Here is a 12,911-nt window from a genome sequence, read left to right as displayed (position 1 = left end):
TGATACTTGTGATGTGAGATAGGGATCTTTGTATAGAATATGAAAAACACATAGATCATGATATAAAGATAAAATACATCCCTATTAACGCTTTCACTTTGTGATTATTTATACAGAATATAGTTCTAATTCGAAATGTTTATGTACATGCCTCTTGATAATGTTAACCATTAGTTTAAATAAACCACGTAATAAAGCATTTCAATCGGTGTAGCGAAGAATGATAAATGTTGTAATAACTGCAGAACATTCAAGTCATGAGCTCACATTTTTGTTTTGAATATATGTGTCAACAAATTATTGTCATGAATTGATAACAAAAGAAAATCTCAAAACCTTTCAAGAAATTAACCTGTTTAAACCCCGAATTTACAAGATATAGAATACACAGAAAAAACGTCAGTTTGTTTACAAGGTTTCAGGTTACGTATCGTCCTATTGAACCTTATTTTTCTGTCTCAACTTCAAAGCTTCCATTGGTCGGTTCACGTAGTGATAAACGATTTGATTGTGTATTTGAAATGATAACACATAAATTCATTGGACAATAACCAGATTACACAATCCATCGTAAGATTTTTGTGTCTTATCTTATTGTAGTTTTTATTTTGTTCTCTACATTGTGTTTCTGTATTTCAAATACGCATGTTTAAATCATGCCCTTAGTTTCTAATGCCTCTGAATTGTTCATCTGCTTCTGTTTTGATTTTGTTGTGTTTTTTTTTACCATTGTAGCATAAACAATCTCTGACTGATAATACATTTTCAACATGAAACAAATATACTGTTCAGTATTGTAAATTGATCACAAGAATCAGTACAATTACATTGTATTACATTTTAAACTCTTTTTACTCAAAACTATTAAAATATTGTTTGAAATCAGAATCGTTCTGTACCATCTGAAGTCCCTCAAGGGTCAGTCAGATTAAATCAATGAAAATCAAAAAGAGTAGGATGTCGTAACTCAAACGAAATAAAGTGCCTATTGATAAAGACAAAAACTTACATTGGACATACATGTAGCAATGACAAATGACAAATAAAATGAGAAAAAAAATATTTGTTTTATTCAGTCGCATATTTCGAGATGCTTATTCTCAAGAAAATGCTCTACATAGATTGTTTTAACAATGTTTTTCCCTTGTGCCATAATGACAAAAAATGCTTTCATTGCTAGTATTACTATCGTTTTGGATAATTTTCTTTCAATCATTTTGATCCACGCCTATATCTTTATAAGGTATCAATGTACATATCATAATGTTTCTGTACATATATTACATGTCTCTTTTATCTTTTATGTGTTGGTGTTGTGTACACAACACCAACACATAAAAGATAAAAGAGACAATAACAATCTTCATTAATACATTAATTTGTCCACAAAAAAAATTTTTAACACCTTACACCATTTGTAATAATAATATTGATATGAGCGGTACGTTTGTATATAAACAATTTCCAATTCGAAAAATTCGAATCAAATTGTATATTGATACATATACTTACAAGTTTGTCTCTTCACTTTTGTAATAAAATAGAGAAAAAAAGTGAACATATCACGTTATTAAATGCATGGTAGTTTTATGATAACTCACAGTCTTGTTTATCTCATTTTGATTTATACCTAGCTGTAATTTTTATTGGATAAATTCAATAGATAGAACGATGTCCAAAAATTTCAAGACACCATCAGTTCCAAGAGAATATTTTCATTTATAGAAAACATTTGTTGAATTGTATGACTGGATCTGCTATTGTAAAGTGTACTCTAGAAAATTTATCATTTATATATTTTTTCTTGCCAACCCCATACTTTTTATTGCATTAACGAATGCAGGAAAAGTGAAAATTGCATTAGCAATATTACAATCATATCCTCAACAGACCTTCGAATGGATTTTACAGGAATATTAACAAGCATGTACATGCATTTATACCTACATCAATTTTCCGGATGGCACAACATTTCCCAAAAGTATTTAAAGAGAAATTCAATGATTATGTAGAAGACGAATATCAGATGGATACTTAAATGGTTACAGACACGTTTTATAATAAATTTGAGGAAATGCTAACCATTTGTAATAAAATATATTAGCCATGCTCGCAGATACCGCCTAGCCATTTATTGACATCACAACTAAATGTTGTACAGTGTCCTTAGAGTTGTTTTAGCACAGCTTACAACCATAACTGACAAACTATAGTACATTAAACAATAAGCGCATATAATGGTTGATCTTTGAATAAGTCACTTCTTAAATAGCGAGCGCGGCGAAGCGGTGTGAGCTCTACCGTTATTACGTGTACTTTCTAAATTTCTCTTAAGGTTCCACAATATACTTACAAAAAAAGTAATGTCCCGGAAATAAAAAAAAGTGACTGTCCTTACGGAGAAAATTCATCATTTCCCTCAATTAAACAAATAAAAATATGTAGGGTTAGGATACGTTTCAGTAAACATAAATTCATCTTTTCTGATAGATTTCAAGTCTCTTTCTAATTTGTTTCACTTATTTGAAGAAGTGAATATTATTTTTATAAAAACTTCGGGAAACACGTGGATGTACGGCTGTTCCATGGTTGCTGTTGCCAAGAACCTAACCCGCATCGGAAGAAAATATAACTTTAGCTTTTTTCAGATAGGAAAGGCAATCATTTTCTTGTTTGGAATTTGAATCTGTCGTCTGAAGTTTGTTTACATCACATGATGCATTTATGGGTAAAATATTCCCACCATCCGTCGAGAACTGTAATAATTCCGGTATCTGTACAGATAGATTTTACAGGTCAAAAATGAAACGGATGTTGCTAGAGATGCCTTTAAGGGATAAAATAATGTAAAGTATTGCAAAGTGCTATAAATTATTGACCATTTTAAGAGGGGGGAAAAGGGAGTATGCTCATGAGGGTTGGTATTTTGGGAGAAAATTGTTCAAGTTATTCATCTATTGAAAAAAAAAACTCCCCCATTAATAAACAAGACAGATTTTCAAATAGAATTATTTTGCTTGCTGCAAAAATATAAATAAAAATATTGCACTTGCAAAGCAAAAATTTCATCCGGGTCGACCCCCCTCCTTGTAATTTCCTTTATTGTTTAAAGTACGAGTCTCGCACAGATGGTGCATATCAGTAAAAGGTCAGTTTATCGAAATCCAGTATTGTTATCCATTACCGAATCAATTTGTGGCCAAAAATATTGTATAAAATAGGCTTCTGAAACAGGATTTTGTTTCTACAAGATTGAAGTTATCATTACAGGAATTTTATCCATCTGCACCATGAAAACTGATCTGTTCAACGTCTCATAGTTTTCCTTTCCTCTTTCGTCTATCCCGGACTTGACTTTTTATGAGCAATTTGGGAGGTGTTTTTAGATAAGCAGAGGACATTTACCCTACCGGTGCACCTGGTCCATGCTATAAGTTTGTCCCTGGATTACATTATTTTACTTATTGCTAGAACCTTGGTTCTCTTGATTACTCTTGGTAAAAGCGTACAGTTATTTGCAGGCATGAAATACATAAAAAATAGTTTTATGACGATACATTCTGAGAAAAACGTCCAAGATAATTGTTATGTCCATTACACTTTAGAAACAGCTTTGTGTTTCATCAAACATATAGTCTCACTTTAACTATTTAAGAGCTCTCCGACAATTTAGACCATTGAATGTAAATAGTGTTGCATCGTTAAAAGTGGGAACATGCCCCTATGCACATTGAGCAAATGAACATTCAGCGTGATAATCTTGTAAGTGAACTAGGCAGACAAACGTGGTTGCACAACATTCAAAATCTAAATAAAAGCAATTGTCTGACGACTCAGAATAGGCGCTGTGTAACATTGATTGCATCAAAAATAAAAATGAAATTTGTAATAGATGTGGTATCAGAATCCATAACATTGAATCCTTTATAGAACTGTAAGACGCGCATTAATAATGTCAACTAGAAATGTGACATTCTTTGTGTGGCACATCATTCTGTACACAACCCAATATATCCGTATCCAAATGAAAAGATGATGGTCATAGGGTCAGAGGAAATTCGGACGTAAAAAGAACATAATAAATACAGCGTCTAGAAAGTTAATAACGTCCGATAACTCTTATCGAAACGTCGTTTGGTATCGTTCTTCTTTGAATGTTATTCCACTTATCAGATAATTTCTACTTGGTTAACAACTCATTACCATTGTATGCTTTCACCTAATGTTCAAATTTAAGATTTAATCCAATAAAAATAAATGCTGTTGAAACAAATAACCGGATTCGGTTTATTCTGTACACTACTTTTTTTTTTGTTTTTTTTTTTGTTTTTTTTTGTTTTTTTTGTATCGAAATTTGTTATAGTAAGTATATTCGTAGAGTTCATGGACTTTGCTTCCAAAGGCACATGTACTTTGTGTTTATATGAAAGAAATGTTTTGTAGTATTATATGTCTTATTAGTTTGTTTTAGTTATGTACTTCCACCACATAAAATGTAAGATCAGGTACTTAAACATCCATATCGATATGTTATCTTTTCGCGAGCGTACCGTTTATTCTAAATTTTCACTAGTGGGTTTTTTTATGTTTGATTTTGTACCGTTTTGTACCTCGATTTCTATCTTGGGTGTTGTTTATGACCATCAGAATATTGAAAGCAAAAGATGAGTTAAAACTCTTTCAACTTCTGTATCCTTTTGAGATTCCTACTTGATAACACGTGCATGCCTTTTAATGAAAACTGTCGTGGATGTTATAGCCAGGGCAAAATAGGCTGACTGGATGAATAAAATCAAGCAATGTCTTTGACACAGATAATATGTTTAAGACTTACAAGAAGGGTATAAACCGAATAGTCTGCAGTTAATCATCCTGTCAATTCTACTTTATTCCATTTATTTTAATATCCAGTAGGCATGGCCTAAATCAGCGAGCACCGTGACCTTTACCATAAATGAAACGTTCTATCTCTATTAGTAGTATTTTCATTGACAGAGTTCATGGAATCAGTATCCACAAAATATTGCACTGTGCATACATATTCACCTTTAGCGATAACATACTATTGTTACCATTACAAAAAATAATATTAATATAACAATTTCAGTAGAAGATCCAATTATTACTGATATCTTTATACCTTGAATTATAAAAAAAGTAAATTTTTTTTTTTAAATTTTAAATCAATATGTAAGAATTTGACACTAAATAGAAAAATGGAACACACAAATTTATTTTTTTTCATATTAATTACAAAAAAATCATTATTTAAGAAAAAATACTGCGGTTCCGGTAACGACTTTTGATGACGATGTTTAAATTCAGTAAATTACATTCACAGTTATGAGCCAAATCTAAATATATTAAAACAAACTGTATCATAACAACAAATAAAAATCATATTGATGAAATCATTAAATTGTTAAAAATATTCCTGACTAATGTGGCAACTTATTTATCATTAGAAAAAAACACATTTTTATTTTTTTTTCTGAACACATTTGAGGTAGAACCATTCTATAGTTTGAACGATTCGTTTCTGCTTCCTGGATATAGATAATGATTTTTACTAAATTATCTTCTATTTCCAGATTTTCCTCATTTCATTTGTCCCATGTAATTAGAAACTCTTCAGAACCACATGCAAAGGTTAGCGTTCAATTATATTCTGTGATGCGCGACAACTTTGATTTTCCCACTGTTAACTTATCATTTCTATGTATTAACATTTAAGCTGATGTAGCTTTGAGGTACTACTATCAAGAGAAACACATTTTTATTAGTTTTAATACACATCACACCAAGATTCTTTAGACAGCTAATTAGCGGCTTACTCAGATCTACTTGGGCATAAGTCAATATTGCACACATTTGAAAGTTTAACACGTGCAACCAAGAAGTAATCAGTATAGATAATTTTGTTTAGGTAAAAAGAACTCATCATTTAAAATATTGCCTGTCTATATATATTTTCACAATGAAAATTTCAGAAATGTCGCCATTCATGTGATGGTGCATGTACTGCAGCTGAGTGGTTTAAAAGTTTTTAACTGATTTACAGTCACACACAAGGTTCCATCCATATTGTATTTATCTTCTATGAAAAGATCATAATACAACAAAAATATGTGGAAGGGGTATCCATATGAATATATTTGTTTTCCTATGTCAGGTAAAACGACCAAATAATTTTTTAATATTTTGTTTATAATATGAAAATGGAGATTTGGTTCAATTCTGTGCTTGTCGACCTAACCCTTTTCATTTTTAAATATACTAGATCTTTTAAAAAAATCCAAATATTTTATATACAATTAAACTTAGTTTATCAAAAACAAAATCAGTATTTAAAATACTTCTTTCTTTGCATCAGTCTGAGTTTAAGATAAGATAAACTTACACTTCCAACCGTACGTTTAAAACACTTGATATAAAATGCAATTCCTCATTCTTTCTTAGTTATGTGAGTAATAATATGCTAATTTGCACTTGAGAATTTCTGGATGGAATTAAGTTCACTGAATTTATTCCCTTCTACACTCCCGCTGATATCAATTACGAGCCCGCAATCATTATTATCGGGCAAATCAAACTCTTCGTTTTTATTTGGTTTGATATAGAAAGAAACGTCATTTTTGCACCATCCACGTGATCAAGACAAATGCAATTCCGTTAGATGTTGGCACGAATCACTACACTGTTCTTTGCTTTCATTATCCGAATTTACACTTGCGGAATTCATTTGACACATGATTATAACTATTATTCAGAAACTTGTTTTAAACTATTACGTTACGTTTTGATATGAAATTATGCAAAGGTTTTCCCTGCCATAGGTAAAAGATCAGATAAGTTTTACTCGATTTATCGTACGAAAACATGAACGATAACAGACGTCAAATGATGATATCATTATACGACGAAAAAAACAGTGTTGCAGTCGAAAAGCTGAACAAGAACACGATAAAAATGGTTTGCTTTAAGTTTGGCATACAATACAAGTCATATCATACATTGTACGATGCCTCATTCTACTAAATACCAAATACCCGTATTTGGCCGAGCCGTGCATATGTCATTTTAATATCAGTTGTGTATGTGCTGGTAATTTCATTTTCTATCATTATGAAGTAAACGTAAGTTAATCGTAATATAGCTTATACGCATTGCATGATGTTCAAAGGAAAATCTAAATGTGTATACAAACCACCCAGATGTCAAAAAAATATGAAATCTTTTTCTACGAAAATATCACGCATTTTTGCTATATGGACGAGCTACTTAAAACTATTAGCCTCCTGAAAATGATAAACTTATCACAACTGAAAACAATGGTCTTCTTATTCTTTGAATCCCAAACTACTAAATATCATGTTTACTATATGTGTATTCACGATTACATTGTATGCACTTCATCATTTTGTGGACAAAAACAAACAAGTCCTTCAAGTTTAAATAAAAAAGAACAGTTCAAATACGATGGAGTATTTCTACGAACCTGATCCATGTAAAATCATAATTGAATGCGCAAAATGTGATTCTGTTATATTCTAATATAGATGTCAATTGATCAAGATATGTTCTGTGCTTACTCTAAGATTAATGAACTAACTATTAGATTCGCCAACATAAAACTTAAATCCGCAGCCTAATAGAATGTAGTAAAGTTTAACAACAACTGTATTCAAAGGATGTTTTTGGAAAGTCAAAGAACAAAGAGAAAAGAAAATGAGAGATGTAGGATAATATAAAACATCAGAAATCTAAATGAAAAGGAGGGGTCTAAATAAATTTCACAACCTTCTTTCTCAAAATGAACTATACATTTTGCAAACAAAGAGTATTGGCAAGCCATGGGAAAATTAAATTTGTATTTAACTAAACAGAATTTTCGTTTGATGCAATTTGTTGAAAATGAAATTTAATTTAAATTTTATCGTGATAAAAGCATTTAACATTTTTTAACGGAATAAACAATGTGAATGGAAGCTTCAGTTCAAAGATTTTCAAAAGTTGAAAAATTTCGATTTTATGCAGTAGTATACATCTACAAACCCCTTGAAATATTCTATTTAAAAAGCTAACTTAAAAAAGGGTTTTGTGGTATACAGTTGTCAATTTGTCATTGATATGTTTGAAGCTTCATTTCTACTGTTATATTGATTAGCTTCAAGTGTTCTTGGACTTAAGTCATTACAAAAGGGGTTTAGGTTGATATAGGACAAATACAAAAATACAGAATACAAAATGTGTTAAGCAACTTTAGTGATTGTTTGTATCACAGTTGATTTGTATCAAGTTTATGTTAAGGTTTTGACCGATAGTATTAAGTTTTTGCATTTATCAATCAAAATAGAACTATAGAAATTTTTAAAAGTTTTTGATTTGTAAAAAAGAGGTAATTGTTCCGCATATCACTTGTCCTCGATATAAAACGAGTTAAACTTTAGAATATGTATTTAATACTAGAACTAAATAACCCTTGTACAATATTACCTTTTGAAACTTCCAATTGGAAAATTAAAAAAAAATCCTATTGGATAAACGTCTTCTCATTTGAGAAAAATAATTCATAAATGATTCCCATTGGAATGATAAACAATATTCCAACTGGAATCCTTTTTTTCCGATTGGAAAATGAGTTTTCCAGAGGTAATTTATTTTCTACCGGTTGGGCGAAGTTCTACAATTGGACAATCTGATTTCCAATGGGAAGAACTGATTTTCTTATTAGAAACTTTTTTTTTCAAATTGAAAAATTACAATTCAAAGCGGAAATGTTTGTTTTTCATGTCTCTCTGCGTACATTATGTTGTATAGTATAATATATTACATATATTTCTATAAAAAATGACAAATTAGGGATTTGCAAAAATTAGAATTACTAATTCAAATTTAAAAAAGTACCTGAAGTCTTTGATAAAAAAGAACAAAAATGAATGTTGAAACATAAGAGTGCTTCGTTTTGTGACATTTAACTGTCAAGCATACCCAAAAATACACTAAATCAGTATTTATAACAACTATTATAATGCATACCCAATAAGTAGAGTTAATATTGTTTGTTTGATATAAATGAAATTTTTAGTTCATTTATAAGGCATGTTTTAGAGGGTAGGATTTGTACTATTTTGCATTAATTGACTTAAAGAAGTTCTTCTGAATGTTTTGATGTTGGCAAAATGTATTATTGGTAATTTGAGAGTTCCTTAGATGTGTACTTGCTGATAATGTATAGATCGGCAGACTGACTTGATACAAGATATTATCGGGTCGGTGAAGCAAGCGCCAAAAAACTTGTCAAATACTCAATACATTGAGGAGGCCAAAGGAATTACGATTTACTATGACTATGACATTTATCCTAAAAAGTTACAGTAAATCAATACGGTATACTTTTCTAAAGCACGCTAAAGATTTGCTGCATTCTTACATGTACGTGTAAACTGTCTGCTCTCCCGCTGAAGAAAAATAATGCGCAAAAAAAACCATGATGTTTTTACCGATTTACGAGTCATGTAGCTGATGCTATTTGTTGTCATGTAAACTAGTTACTATAAATACTACATAGCACATAGATGGTAACTTGATAATTAACAATGTTTATCGTCCTTTGCTGGTTTTGTACTTCGAGCAATTCTTACACGGGAATGACTTTATTTTTAAGAGAACTAGCAAAATCGTAACTCGCCATTGTATAATTTGCATTATCCTTTAAAATATCCTTATAATAATGCACAAGAGATGTTAAAAACATAATCATACGGAATGCCAACCTTCCCGGCCCCTGTTACAACCTAATTGCACAATTTTATCTTGACCGTATCATAAATCATTACCGCCAATCGTCGTCCGTTAAAGTAATCCGCACTTAAAAATGCTTCTGAGTAATATCTTTAGACATATTTCAGATAATGAGCTTCATTTTCTTTTAAAAATAGCAAACTGCCGATAAAAGGAATAAATGTCATATTATTTTAGATAGTGACTTCAGCACGGCTAATTTGAATTTATAATTTGCATTATCCTTTAAAAAATCCTTATAATAATGCACAAGAGATGTTAAAAACATAATCATACGGAATGCCAACCTTCCCGGCCCCTGTTACAACCTAATTGCACAATTTTATCTTGACCGTATCATAAATCATTACCGCCAATCGTCGTCCGTTAAAGTAATCCGCACTTAAAAATGCTTCTGAGTAATATCTTTAGACATATTTCAGATAATGAGCTTCATTTTCTTTTAAAAATAGCAAACTGCCGATAAAAGGAATAAATGTCATATTATTTTAGATAGTGACTTCAGCACGGCTAATATGGGGGCTCGCCGTGACAAAGTCACAATAAAAAACAAAATTTCATTTACTCCTTTACTGTATTGTGTAGAAAATCGACTTATGTTTTTCTTATGATGTTGGCCGAAATATTACTGAATTACCTTTAAACACCTTTTTTATCGATACTGATTTCCAAATTTCTAAAGACCCAACATATATGATAAAAGTAAGAATGTTCCTGTAAACAGTCGAATATAATCGATTCATTAAATAATATAATCGGAAAGCAAATAATAAGTAGATCAAAGTAATGAATAAACTGTATGATGCTGTGCACAGTATTGGTGAATTCGAATATCTCCTTAATATGAGCAATTATTTCGAATACATGCAAAATAATATTCTACATGTATATCGTGTCTACAAATATTGTTTTTAGAACTAATACGTGTATCAAAGCATTGGTTAATCTGAAATCAATTTTAGATTTTTGCAGGTTTTGCACTTATGTATCTCATACAAACCTAACATTTTCAATCTGCACTATATTTAAGCGAGACTCAAACTCAAAGCTGTAGCGGTAAAGGTTGGGTAAATTTGAACATGAAAGCCCTCATCCTCAGTACCCAGCGTGGATCCAGATATTTTTAAAAGTGTGTGTAAAGAATGGGAAGTTCAGGCTATGATTTGCTGTAATTTGCTGGCTATTGCTCAAATATTATTAAGAATTAATTGGAAGGATCTCACCCCTTCAACTGAGTACTTGTTCTTTCTGTATATGTTGACTGAAAGAAATTATCCATTAGATTATACATATTTCATTGTTCATCAGATAAAAGCATTGGACTCAATTTGAACTACTTATCAATGTCCTCTCCATATAATACAAAATGTAATCAACATTATATTAGCAGCATATTTACGCGAAAAAAGTTATAAAGAAATGACATATATGTATGAAAATGTTCCTATTACATATTGAATTTGTTCTGTTTTATCACAGTAAAATTGACTGCACCCATCCCATAATTCAAAGGCATATTCTAGTCTGTCTAGAATTGACGAAGTATTGATATTTCATATGTATTCACTTTTTTAAAATGTTTTCAATATGAACCTCTCACCGATAATTTGATGAACCAAGATTGTCTACAGTTTTACCTCATCCCCAGCGATGACCAGTCTTGGAGTTGGCATATTTGATACGGTTGAATTAAAATTATTCAGTTTGAAGGGGGTTAAATGTCAAATACTATTTTTTTAACCATTCGCTGATTATTTTAGATTATTAGGTCAAGTTTCAAGTAAATAGCTTGCGGAATACATTATTGATGTATCGTCTGTAAATCAGCACGATAAACTATGCGTGTTGTCTGCTATATCATTTATAAATATTGAAAATAACAAAGGTCCTAAAACGGATCATAATGGTACACCAGTATTCAGAACATCGGATTAGGGAGAGAAGCTTTTAACAAATACTTTTTGTTTTCACACGGTAATATCTATGAGCCAATTACAAATGTCTCCAAAAGGCCATATCCTTTCAATGTGATTATTAACCCTTAGTAGGATGACTTTTATAAAATTTCTCAAATCTGTCTCTTTTTGGCATTTCTCGTCTAATATCAGAATTTAACCATAGCTTGTCGTTTTATCCAACTGTTTGTTCTTTACATATAATGCTTAACGAGATCCATATATTTATTACTAAGTTTTTTTTTCTTTTTGATAGCTGTTTAAGCGTTTTCTAAAAACATTTTCCGATTAAAATATTCAATGACTGCATTTAATTCATCAAAAATCGGCATCTTTATAACGCAAAACTCATCAGTTAAAGGTACCATGAATAGGAAATGCAAATTCAGTCTGTATTTGCGTAGCGTTGCGTTATGATCTCTTTATTCTCTGTCGATGCCAATGACTCTTGAGAATGATAAATTGCACTCTTCAGTTACTGATGCCGGGTCTAAGAAAGAGGCATATCTAGTGGGCTCGGATATAGTATTTCTTAATCTATATATATTCATTATGACAATCAATGTACATTTAAATTTCCAGTAATTAAAATATTTTGACTAATATCTAGTGCTTTTCCACCTGAAAGACAAAATGTAATGAAACTATACCAAAAATGATTTACAGAATTAAGTGGACTGTATACAGCGCATAAAGGCATTTCATGTTAAAGAAAATTGAATTTAAACCATATCATCTCGCCATTAGAAAATTCTGTATCTTCCTTCTGATATACAGTAAGCTGTTTACTTACATGACAAATCCACTCCTTTCGATCATTGGCGAGGAAATGTATCCGATAGAAAGGAGCCAAGAAAAGTTTTGCACACAAATTAGATGTACAGTGTAAACAGTAGAACTTTGAAGAAAATTAGTACCGATGTCTTACATTCCGAACACTCGTTCTTTCTTTACATCACTCGTAACCAGACCAGATGCCCTGACAGAAAGAACCAACAAACTTGTTCACGATTTCTGGTCACAATCAAACGTCGGTAGATCTATACCAACAAATGAAAAAATGTAACCATAAGAGAAATAACCCTTATTTATATTCCTCTCGTTCGTGCTTTATTTTGGCGAAAATGAATACTAAAGTTTTCTTCTTTACAA

This window comes from Perna viridis, chromosome 6, assembly GCF_037379345.1.
Source record: "Perna viridis isolate PV_CMFRI_1.1 ecotype Kerala chromosome 6, ASM3737934v1, whole genome shotgun sequence".
Classification (NCBI taxonomy): domain Eukaryota; kingdom Metazoa; phylum Mollusca; class Bivalvia; order Mytilida; family Mytilidae; genus Perna; species Perna viridis.
The sequence above is the reverse complement of the archived record's forward strand: the minus strand, read 5'-3'. Positions refer to the sequence as shown.